Genomic DNA, 11,486 nt, shown 5'->3' with positions numbered 1-11,486 from the left:
CTCCCTCCCACATACCTTCTGTTCTCTTCAGTCTCTATCTTTTGACTCCACAGTGGGAATCAGAAATAGTCCAAGTGGAATGTAGATTTTTAATAAGAACTACTGAGAATTCACATGCTCTCAATCCTGTCAACCAAAAATATGATTCAGTATTTCCTATTAACTTATAGCCAACATTCTCCAGAGAAACAGAATCAATACAATGTAGAAAGATAGACAGATGATGATAAAGATTTTTTTTAAGGAATTGGCTCACAAGATTAGAGACAAAATCTGCAGGGCGAGCTATGAGGTTGGAGACCCAAGGAAGAGCTGATGTTGCGATTCGAGGCAGAAGGCCATTTGCTGGCAAAATTATTTCTAGCTCAGGCTGGATGAGACTCATTTTATTCAGGCATTCAACTGATTAGATGAGACCCATCCACATTAGGGACAGCAATATTTTTCTCAAAGTCCACCAATTTAAATGTTAAACATCCAAAAAACACCTTCAAAGAAACATCTAGAATAATGTTTGACCAAATATTTGGGCACCATAGCCCAGTCATGTTGACATATAAAATTAACCACATCACACCAAGTCATGTTTACTAGGCCTTTCCATCTAACTTTTTCCCACTGTAAGTATGCATGGATCTGAGGATGCTGAAATCACAGGCAGCATGCAGCTGATCCAAGCAGGCCCAGAAAACATCTGATTTGCAGGACTATGCTAAACTGGCTTGGTGCCTCCAGCTCTGTAGTTTATAATTCTGTTCACTTTTTGTACTTACAAACCAAAATGCCACGTTGGTTTGGTCTCTTACCTCTTCCCATCTCCAGTCAAAAAATGAATAATAAATAGTACAAAAGATATTGAAGGACAAAAGTCATTAGATTAAATTATCTCTAAGATTCCTCAAAGCTCTGAAATTCTATGAGGGAGAAGAAAATATAAAGCCAGGGTTGTCTTTCTCCAAAGCTTGTGTTCGGAGGTATTACTTCTTTAAAAAAAAAAAAAAAAATATATATATATATATATATATATATATATATATATATATTAATTGGTTCAAATTATGCAGTACATTGGATTTGAAGACATATAATTCATAAAAGGAAACTGATCGCCCCAAGTGCTCCTTCTCTCCCATGACCCTCCACTTAGCCAACTATTAATGTTAACTGCATTCCCTATGCCATGCTCTCCATCCCCATGACCATCTATCAGCTACTAATTTGTACTTCTTTAACCCTTCACCCCATTCTCCCAGCCCCCCAAACCACCCTCCTCTGTCCATCATCAAATTGTTGGCTCTATTTGTGAGTCTGTTTTTGATTAGTTTGTTCTTTTTAATTCCTTAGATTCCGCATATAAGTGAAATCATATAGCGTTTATCTTTCTCCATCTGACTTAAATATCTTCTAAGTCCATCAAAAGCAATATCTTTTTCCACTCCCTTCCTTTTTTGTCTGTGTGTGTCTGAAGACTTTAATCTGAAGTGAGTCTTTTGTATTTTTTCTTCTTAAAGAATCCCTCCATCTATGGCCATGCTACCCTGAACAAGCCCGATCCCGCCTGATCCCGGAAGCTAAGCGGGGTTGGGCCTGGTTAGTACTTGGATGGGAGACCACCTAGGAAGACCAAGTGCTGTAGGTGTAAAAAATAAAAACATAAGGGGATTGTAAGCTGACAAGGTCCTTGCAATCTATGAGGTCAACCAAGTGTTGCTTCACCTAAAAAAAACAAACAAAAAAAAGTCCCACCAGTATTTCCTGTAATACTGGCTTGGTGGTGACAAATTCTTTTAGTTTCTTTTTGTCTGGGAACTGGGAAGCTCTTTACCTGTTTTTCAACTCTAAATGATAGCTTTGCTGAATAAAGTATCCTTGATTGTAGATCCTGGATGGTCATCCTGTCGAATATTTTTTGCCAAACCCTTCCATTCTGCAATTTCTCCTGAAAAATCAGCTGCCAGTCTTATGGGTGTTCCCTTATAAGTAATTATCTATTTTTCTCTTGCTGCTTTTAATATTCTTTCTTTGTATTTAACCTTTGGCATTTTAATGATGATGTGTCTTGGTGTGGGCCTCTTTGGATCCCTGATTTTTGGAATTCTCTGACTTCCTGGGGTTTTATGTCCATTTTCTTCACCAGGTTAGGGAAGTTTTCCATCATTATTTCTTCAAACAGCTGTTCAACACCTTGATTTTCCTCAGCTATGCCTATCAGAAGTATATTTGGACCCTTAATGGTGCCCCATATGATCCTTAAATTATTTTTATAGTCTTGGCATCTTATCTCTTGCCATTCTGATTGCGTGTCCTTGGCTTTCCTGTCCTCTAGATAGGGCATTTGATCTTCTTCTTTATTCACTTTGTTCATTACTTTGTTTATTCCATTTAATATACTTCTCATCTCAGATAATGTGTTCTGCATTTCAGACTGATTCTCTTTTATAATTTCCATTTCCATTTTTATGTTTTTTTTATCTCTTTGCTGAATTTATCTACACTTCCCAAAAGTTCATTGAGCATCTTTATAACCAGTGTTTTGAACTCTGCATCTGTTAGATTACTTGACTCCATTATTCCTGGATCTCTGTTCTGTTCTCTCATATGGTTTCTGTTTCTTTGTCTTCCCATTTTGGCTGCCTTTCTGTGTCTGTTTCTATGTACTAAGCTAAGCTCTTAAGTCTTCCGGTCTTACTAGTGTGGATTTATTCAGTGGCACAGTCCTAAGAGGGGTTTAGCTGCAGGCCAAACTTATCCCAAGCCTTTACGACTCCGGTGCCACCTGTTAAGATTCAGCAAGCAATTCACAGTTGCTGTGCTTATAGTTGCCTCAAAAGGCCACACCAGAAACTGAGGCCAGCTGCCTCCAATGTGATTCTAGGTGCTGCTCAGCGAGGAGCGACCTCTGTTATCCAGTATGATGATATCACAACTATGGCGGTCTTGTGTCAGTGCACTGGGAGTTGGGAGGGCTCAAGAGAGGAACAATGGAAACTGCTGGCACTTCTGTACCAAACAAGTCTCACCTTAGCCCTCACTCCAACAACGTCTCCCTGTAAGTCCCTGGTACCTCCTGCATGCAGCCTAATTGGCACTGGTGCTCAGAGTGAGCAGGTCAGTCACCGCGAAAATCCGCTCACAGATGCGACCCCTTTAAAAGGCATCTGCCACTGATGCTGCCGCAGCCTCTGTTTCACTCAGCTGCTCAAGACTGGGCAGCCCTGCGTCCTAGCCCTTTCCTATCTTCTGCCATTGCAAGGTGATTTCTTGTATTTCTCCCTGGTCATATGGCTTGTTCTTCTAGACCCTAGGCAATTTGTCCTTGCTGCTGCTCCTTGTTTCCATCACAACTTTGATTTGGTTGCCACAGGGATGAACAGAGCCTCTATCATCTATGCCATTTTTTTCCTCCCTAGCGGTATTACTTGTGATGGGGCCTGGAGGGTAAGTATGTTTCTGGAGGAGAAGGAGGCAGGGCTAGAAAGAAGGTAAAGAGGGAATAAAAAGATCAGTGGTTGCCAAAGGTTTCAGGGAGAGGGTGGGAGGAATGAATAGGCGAAGCACAGGGGATCTATGGGCAGTGAAACTGTTCTGTATGACACTGTAATCGTGAATACATGACATTATGCATTTGTCAAAACCGATAGAATGTACAACACAAAAACTAAACCTTAATGTAAACTATAGACTTTAGTTAATAATAATGTATCAATATTGGTTCATTAATTGTAATATGTGTATCACACTAATGCAAGATGTTAATAGGGGAAACTGTTATGGGAGCATATGTGAACTCTGATTTCTTGCTTAATTTTTCGGTCCACCTAAAACGGCTCTAAAAAAAACTAATATTTTTTTTGAAAAGTAAGAACAATTTAAACGATCTGTAAAAGGAAACAGTTAAATTATGTAAAAGTATAAGATGGAATGTTATGCAATAATAAAAATAATATTTATGAAAATAATCATCCCTAGTCTAATTCTAGAGGAACACATTCAGGAAAGAGAGGGGAACGGCATCCAGAACTAAGTTTTTTTTTGTAAGGAAGGCCACTCACTTAAGAAAGGAAGTCTAAGCAAAGAGCTAATAAATTTGTTTTTACAAAGTCTAATGAGAGATGGACTTGTGCCAGATTAGTGGCAATAGATTAGAAGGAAATAAACAGATTCTAAATATTGTGGAAGTAGAATGGACCAGACTTGTGATAGATTGGATGTGGGTGTGCTGGGAGAGAAGAGTGTCAAGGATGATTCTGAAATTCTTCTTCATCTCATTTTATAAAAGAGAAGTTGGAAATCAAGAGTCGTGTTTCTAACAACTTAATCATGAGTTGCTTATGAGGCATTAATGTAGGGATCTCAAGTATACTTAACAAAATCTTACAAAAGCGGCCTGGACTAGAGTTAAATTCTATAGCCCTATGTATATAGATGGCATTGAAAAACCATGAGAATGGATGAGAATAGCTATAGAGAGGGTGGAACGAGGACAAGACATACAATAAAGTCATTGTTTTGCTAGGGAGGAGGAGCTAGTAAAGGACACTAGGAATGAGTGACAGAAAAGTAAGGGGAAGACCTTGAAACTAAGAGTATTCTAAAGAGAAAGAGAAGTCAGCTATGCCAAATGTTGCATGGTAGTTTGGTAAAAGAGGTTGTGTAGCGAACTAGAATTTGGCTTTTCAGAGTCATATATCAATTATACTTCTTTCTAGTCATGTTACCTTGAGAAAATAATTTATCCTCACTGTGTCTCAGATTCCACAAGTGTAAAATTAGATAAAATTATTACCTAGTTCATCGAGTTTTTGCAAGAATTAAATGCAACACCTAAATAGCATGGAACAGTACCAATTAACAGTAGGCACTCAATGAACGTTAAAAAGTTTTTTTTTTTTTGATTTGGCAATTTAGAGGTTGTTAGTCATATAGTAAGGACAGGGTTAGCAAAACAGTGAAGGCAGAAAATGGGTTGGAGTGAGTTAAAGGGTAAATGCTCTGTTGTAATTATTGTTCTCATAGCTCTTGGACAAATACAGCTCTTGGAGAAAAGATATTCATTGCAACCAGAAATCACTATTCCACTGGATATGTCTATATATGTAATGACAATCTGGCCCCCACACTTACCACTGCATTGACCATTGTGCTTAGTTTTTCACTGGTCTTTTCAACTCTAATTTTAGAGGATTCCTCCTTATGTTGAATGAGAATTTGCCTTCTAAGACCTTCAATTCAATAATCTTCTGTCATTTGGGGTCAAAGTAGTACGTAACCCTAAGATATAATGAACATTTTGTTTCTTAAACATCTGCCTTTCAGTCCTTTATTTATATAAACTGTAGGCCTCTTTCAATTCATCTATATTCAAGGTTCTCAAAAATGCCCATCAGAATCACTTTAAAAAAAGATTTTAAAAATAGATCCTTAATCTCCCTATCAATCCAGAAACTCCAATAGGTAGGGTCCAGGAATCTGAAACTTAAATGTTTCTTTGGCAAATCTGACTACAGGAAAGTAATGAAACTGATCTATTGTCTACATGAAAAAAAAAAAGGCTTCAGTGATCCATTTTTTCTTTTTCTTTTTTTTCTTTTTAACTCAGAGACTCCAAGGTTACCAAATGTCTCTTTTATTAGCATCATTACTTTAATATTTGGCATTTCTAAATTGCAAATGTATTACATTTTGCAGAAATACCAATTACTCCCAATCTATGACCATTTAACAGCTAATTGCAATATAGAAGGCTTTGGCACCCAGATGTCATACAGCTGTATGTACCCACTTGGCTACAAATCCTTTCAGTTATTGCATTTCCCTGCTAGATAGAAGCTGTGTCTTCTTGGCATAGGGGAGTGCACAGGTAGTGCCCATCATGCTTTAGCAATGTATGCAGTGTTCACAGTGAAATTAATTTTACTTCCCTACCATCACCAATTCAGTTCTTGCAGTGTTCTTTGAATCAGCTGTCCTCAGCTCTTTCTCACCAATGGCAAGGGGTAGTGGAAGCTAGGCAGTTAGCTGAAAACCAGTCCAAGTTTATTTCACACTTTAAAATTGGCTTCATGCTTTTCTTTAGAAAAGAAGGGAATTGCTGTAGGCTGCCTAGTTCTATTCTTGCTGCTCGGAATATTTTCTCCATGGGTATTCTGACAGTTTAGGCACGATCCCCAGCATCACAAAATAAGACTGGAAACAAGAGAACCAACCCATTTCTCCTCATATTGTGATTAAATTTTACTTTTATTTATGATTTATAACTAAACTACACCATCGCTGTCATTTACTTCCTCATTACTCCTTGCTAAGAACAGCTTTAAGGACTAAATTTTTCCTGTCTTTGCGCACACTCCTATTATCCAGAAATGTTCTTCCTCTTAGCTACTGTTGCTTTGGCTCCATTATTTGCTTGTAAGTTGCACCTTCATATATTCTTTTCAATAGAGCTCAGCATCTGGAAATCAACCTGTTCAGTGTCCTCTTGCTGAAACAATATTCACACCTGCAACATCATACACAGCTCTAGAAAACATCTCAAGACGATCCGGGCCCCCTCAAGCATCATCTACAAGAAGGTAGCTTCTTCACTGGAACAATTAAAACTAGCATACCATATCAGGTAAAGCACTTCTTAATACTGTGAGAATTAGTGGTCTGCTTATAGATCTTAGCCTCTGAGAAAAGTGAACCCCCAAATCACTGCTCTTGAAATGATTTGTTTTCATCTTTGTTTTGACACAGTTAATTTTCCAAGTGCTTGTCTTCACTCAAATACTAACTCCAACTGCTTCAGTTTTAATTTGTACTTTCTCTGGGATTTGTAGAAATTTCTAATGCCTCCTTTAAGTTGCTTCAGATTGAATTTGATTTTAAAGTATGTTTTTGCTCCAAAATCTTCATTCTCAGGCTCAAGATTCTGTACTGTCCTAGCAAACTCTTTTACAGCTGAAACTATTCAGATCCCAAAAGCAATTGGCACCATCTTTGACACATGGTAGGTGCTCAATAAATATTCATTCATTTATTCATCATTCATTTAACAAATATTTATTGAGTTCTAGCTATGGCTAGGCATTGTTTTAGGGTTTAGGATTTCAACAGTGAATAAAACAAAGTCCCTGCTCTTACAGAGCTTACACTGTAGTAGGAGAAACAGACAATATACAAAGCAGTAGATGTATGTATCAAATGTTTTTAAGAGTTATTGAGAAAAATAAAGCAGGATAAGGGAGATAGTGAATGCTGGAGCCCAAGATTGGCTGTTTTAGACAGTCTGGTCTAGGAAATCTCTGATGAGGTGACATTTAAACAGAAACTTGAAGGAAGGTAGAGGGGTGAGGTTTACAAATTCATGAGGATGGGTGGATGAATGGACATTGAATACTGAATAAATTAAGGAAGACAAACTGTTGGGGACAGGTCCTCAGGTGATCATAAAGTTTGTATCCTGAATAATCTCTTCTCCTTGAGTGTTGGAAGACCCTATAACTTGCTTTTAACAAATAGAATATAAAACACTTGAGGAGATGCTATGCCTATGATTATGTTATTATATCTAGATAGATAGATAGATAGATAGATAGATAGATAGATAGATAGATAGATAGATAGATATAGATAGACAGATAGATAGATAGACAGATAGATTGATAGATGACAGACAGATAGAGATAGAGATATTTGTCTTGCTAGCATGTACTAGAGAGATTTTTCTACTAGCCTTTTGGGATTTGAATTGCCTGTGGAGAGAGTCACGTGGCAGGGAACTGAAGGTGGCCTCTAGGAGCTGAGGGCCACAGTCCTACAGCCACAAGAAATTGAATTTTGCCAACAACCATGTGAGCTAGGATGGCTAACATCATGATTGTAGCCTTGAGAGACCCTGAACAAAAGATCCAGTTAAGTTGTGCTTAGATTCCTGAACCATGGAATCTGCAAGATAATAGTGTGTGTTGTTTTAAGCTACTTATTAAGTTTATAGTATTTTTTATGCAGCAAAAGAAAATTAACACAACTAATAAACTGAGCTAAGTAATCAGTCATCATACTCATCCTCTACCCCAAACTTAAGAGTAATTAATGTGTCGTATAGTTAATTTTCCATCTCCCCTTCCCCCTGCTCACTCCCTGCCACACACCTAGGCTTGCCTAACCTTCATGTACACACTCAATTTCAGCTCAGTAGCTAGGACCACATTTTACTTTGTGCAGCATTCTAATCTTTTGCTATCACATATCCAAGTAGTTTGAAAGAATAATATATTATTAGCTCTCATGGTTCTGGGCACAGCTGGGCAATTTTCATATGACTGAAGCCATACAAATGGTGGCTGAGACTGGAGTTATCTAAAGGCTCAACTGGGCTGGATATCCAAGACAACCCACTCTAAGTTCTGGCAGTTGATTCTGGCTGTCAGCAGAGAATTAGCTGGAGCTGTCAATTGGAGCGCCTGCATGTGACTTTTCCCATGTGCCTTAGGTTTCTCATAGCATGGTGAATGTGTTTTGAGTTGGAGCATCCCAAGAGCATGCATTCCAAGAGGCTATAAGTGGATACTTCCAGGCCAGTTAAAGGTTAAATTTGTAACTGAGATAGCATCACTTCTGCCACATTCTATAGCAGTTTCAGGGAGTGATAAATAGACTATTCTTTATGGAAGAGTAGCAAAGACACATTGCAGAATACCATGTGCAATAAGAAATAATGTTGCAACCATCTTTGGAAAATACTCTTGGTCATTGTAATGATTGAGGAGAAATCAAGCTCAATTCAATGCTTATCATTGAATCAGAATTGAAATTAGAAAGTCCTGAGTTCAATTCATGCTCTGTCCCTTATTAGCAATATGATTTTGATAATTTAACTCCCTGGGGCTCAGTCCCTTTATCTGTTAAATCAGATAATAATATCTACTTCACTAGTAATTGCAGTGATTAAAGAAAAAAGATATTAAAAAGTTCTTAGAACTTGGTAATACATCTATAAATGATAATAATAATTATTATGAAAATTATTATTAGTTCTGTTATTTTAGTTTTGGCTTTATTTCTGATTCACATAAGAGAAACTCTTCTTTATTTTCAGGGTATCTTGCACCCTAGAGTAGTAAATAAATTATGTTATGAGTCTCTGAACCAGGAACTTTCCTTATACCGTAACCACCTAGGCATGACTTTCTGCCTTGGTTATGCCTGTCCTATCTTCCCAAAGATTATAATCTCAGTCTGAACCCCAGTCAAAGGGTTTGAGCCCTATTTTCTACTAGTAGACTTTCTGGATGGGCATCACCTACTTACTTTTGTAGATTTCTGCATGTGGCTTATTCTGTAATTCTCTCTACAGTGTTTACTTTGTCCATCAAGTTTAGACTCTCTAAATTTGCATTAGACCTTCTGAGTTCCACTGCCTAACTTCAAGTGTGGGCTTGGTCGTACAGTTTATACCAACCTACTCTTGTAAATCAATCTAGTTTTAGATATTGAGTTCTCTCCCTTTTTCTCATTTTGCTGGAAGTGGTATGATCGTTTCGGTGGTCAGGTATGAAAATGTGACTTTCAGGGTTCTAATTCTTCACACATGGATGCTCTTTAGCTTCTTCTTCAGTTCCCCTAAGCTCATTGTCTTTCATGACAATCAATTCCTTCCTGCTTGTTCATTGGCTCACTCACTCTCTCCTTTAGTCCCTTCTTATTGGCTCCCACCATGACCCATTACTACACATCTTCTGCAGGAGCTCTAAGAATTCATCTGTTCTTTCCCATCCTCCAAACCTAGAAAGACCAGTCAGTTAGGTTGGTCCAGAATGTCTAAACCCCCACTTGCATCTAAAAGCATCACTGTATCTCCTCTCACAGTCATATGTGAGGGTTGCTGGGCTTTAATTTCTTCTTGATGAGATGAGCATAGAATACGAATCCATCCTCATTTAGTGGCAGTTTAGTTCTGGGAAGATAGATATAGCCCTTGATCCACAATGATTTTCTGAGAGAAGTGCTTTTCAGTTTAGCATCTACAGGAAAAGACAATCCTCTAGCAAGTGTGGCAGGTTGATTTATTGCAAATTCTATGTGACTGGGTGACCTACAGAGAAATAGCATTGTGCTCTTGCTGCTGAAGATTTACTGAGAAAGAATTAAAAGTGCTTTTTACCTCACTAGGAGGTCAGTCAGGCTTTTACTTCCCTAAGACCTGGGGTTCCCTTTCCTCTACTAGAGACTAATCAGCTTTTGGGTTCCAGGGTTTTGAAGATGTTTTCATATGGGTGGCAACAGAAGTCTCCCTTAAAACAGACTTTTGTGTTGAGAAGGCTTAGAGGCCCATGGATACAATTAAGCATTATTGTTTAAAAAGTGGTCAGAACAAACCTTTGTGCTTAAAATTTCTTAAAAACTATATGAGACATAACTCCATGATTGGGACATAAGGAAAATAGTGGAGTGTTTTGAGTACTGAAGGGTAGGGATGAATGTGAATGGAGCGCCTTCTGGAGCAGGTGATGTAAGGAGCATAACTCTGCAGCTCAGGGAGCCTGCGAGATGGGCTGATTTCCAAGCTTAGTCAGGAGAGAATTCTGAAAGAAGTGTTCTCATTGGGATGATCTTGCTCACCTGGGAAGGAAGCTGGGCCAGGGTTTCCAAGCCCAGAGAAAAATGGGCATATAAATGGGAATGGCTTTCTGCAGCTGCAAGTCCTAGAAACACATAAAAGTGCAACAGTCATGGACTAAGAACCCATGGCCTATCAGGATGAGAATTATAAAGATGGGAAACTTTCTTCTTGGGGCTATTTGTGTCCCTCAGGGTTGTGATACAGTGCCAGATGTTGTCTATCCTGATTCTGTGTAATTTCTACCCTTTTATATTGGCCCAGAAACAGAAAATTCTAGAAAAAGATTTTCAGGATCCCCTTCCCAGCAAGATCTCCAGCTTATGCAATGCCTTGGGAAGGGACTTGTATGAGATTTGGAAAATTTAATGCAAGGAAAAGCCATTATTTCTCCTCCTGGAATTGCAGGTAAGGGCTGGGCTGAAACAGGCAGGGCTTTGACAACTTCTGAGCATCCTGCAGGAATCTCTCACTTGGCTTTTGCAGACATCTGAGGTGATCAGTGACAATCCTCTCTGATTCTTGCATTTTCTGTTTCCCTGATGTCAGCAACACTGCAAAGGTTGAGAAGCCTTTGTTTCTCTGTATTAAATCCCTTCCAGCTAGAAATATCTACAATAATTTCCACTTTCCTGACTGAACTATGACTTTGCAAAGTAGGTAAATGGATGCCTCTCCAAATGAGTGATATTAACCTTACCAGTAAGGATTGGAGCTGATTTTAGCCAACTTGAGTAAAATAATTAAGTGTAACATTATTCATACCTCATGCTGTGGAGCACTTCATACTTGTTGCATAGTCAAAGTAATATTTGTAGGAAATGTATGATGGCAACTATTTGAAAGATGTGATAATCAACCACTGAAGCTTCTAATATTAAAA

The 11,486-nt window shown here is 38.4% G+C and overlaps 1 pseudogene; it reads left to right on the top strand.

The window, feature by feature from the left end:
• The first annotated feature begins 1,520 nt into the window (after positions 1 to 1,520).
• LOC120598467 (uncharacterized) lies at positions 1,521 to 1,639 on the top strand (annotated as a pseudogene).
• Positions 1,640 to 11,486: the final 9,847 nt, after the last annotated feature.

Source organism: Pteropus medius, unplaced genomic scaffold (genome assembly GCF_902729225.1).
Source record: "Pteropus medius unplaced genomic scaffold, Ma_sr-lr_union100, whole genome shotgun sequence".
Taxonomy (NCBI): Eukaryota; Metazoa; Chordata; class Mammalia; order Chiroptera; family Pteropodidae; genus Pteropus; species Pteropus medius.
The sequence above is the reverse complement of the archived record's forward strand: the minus strand, read 5'-3'. Positions and strand labels throughout refer to the sequence as shown.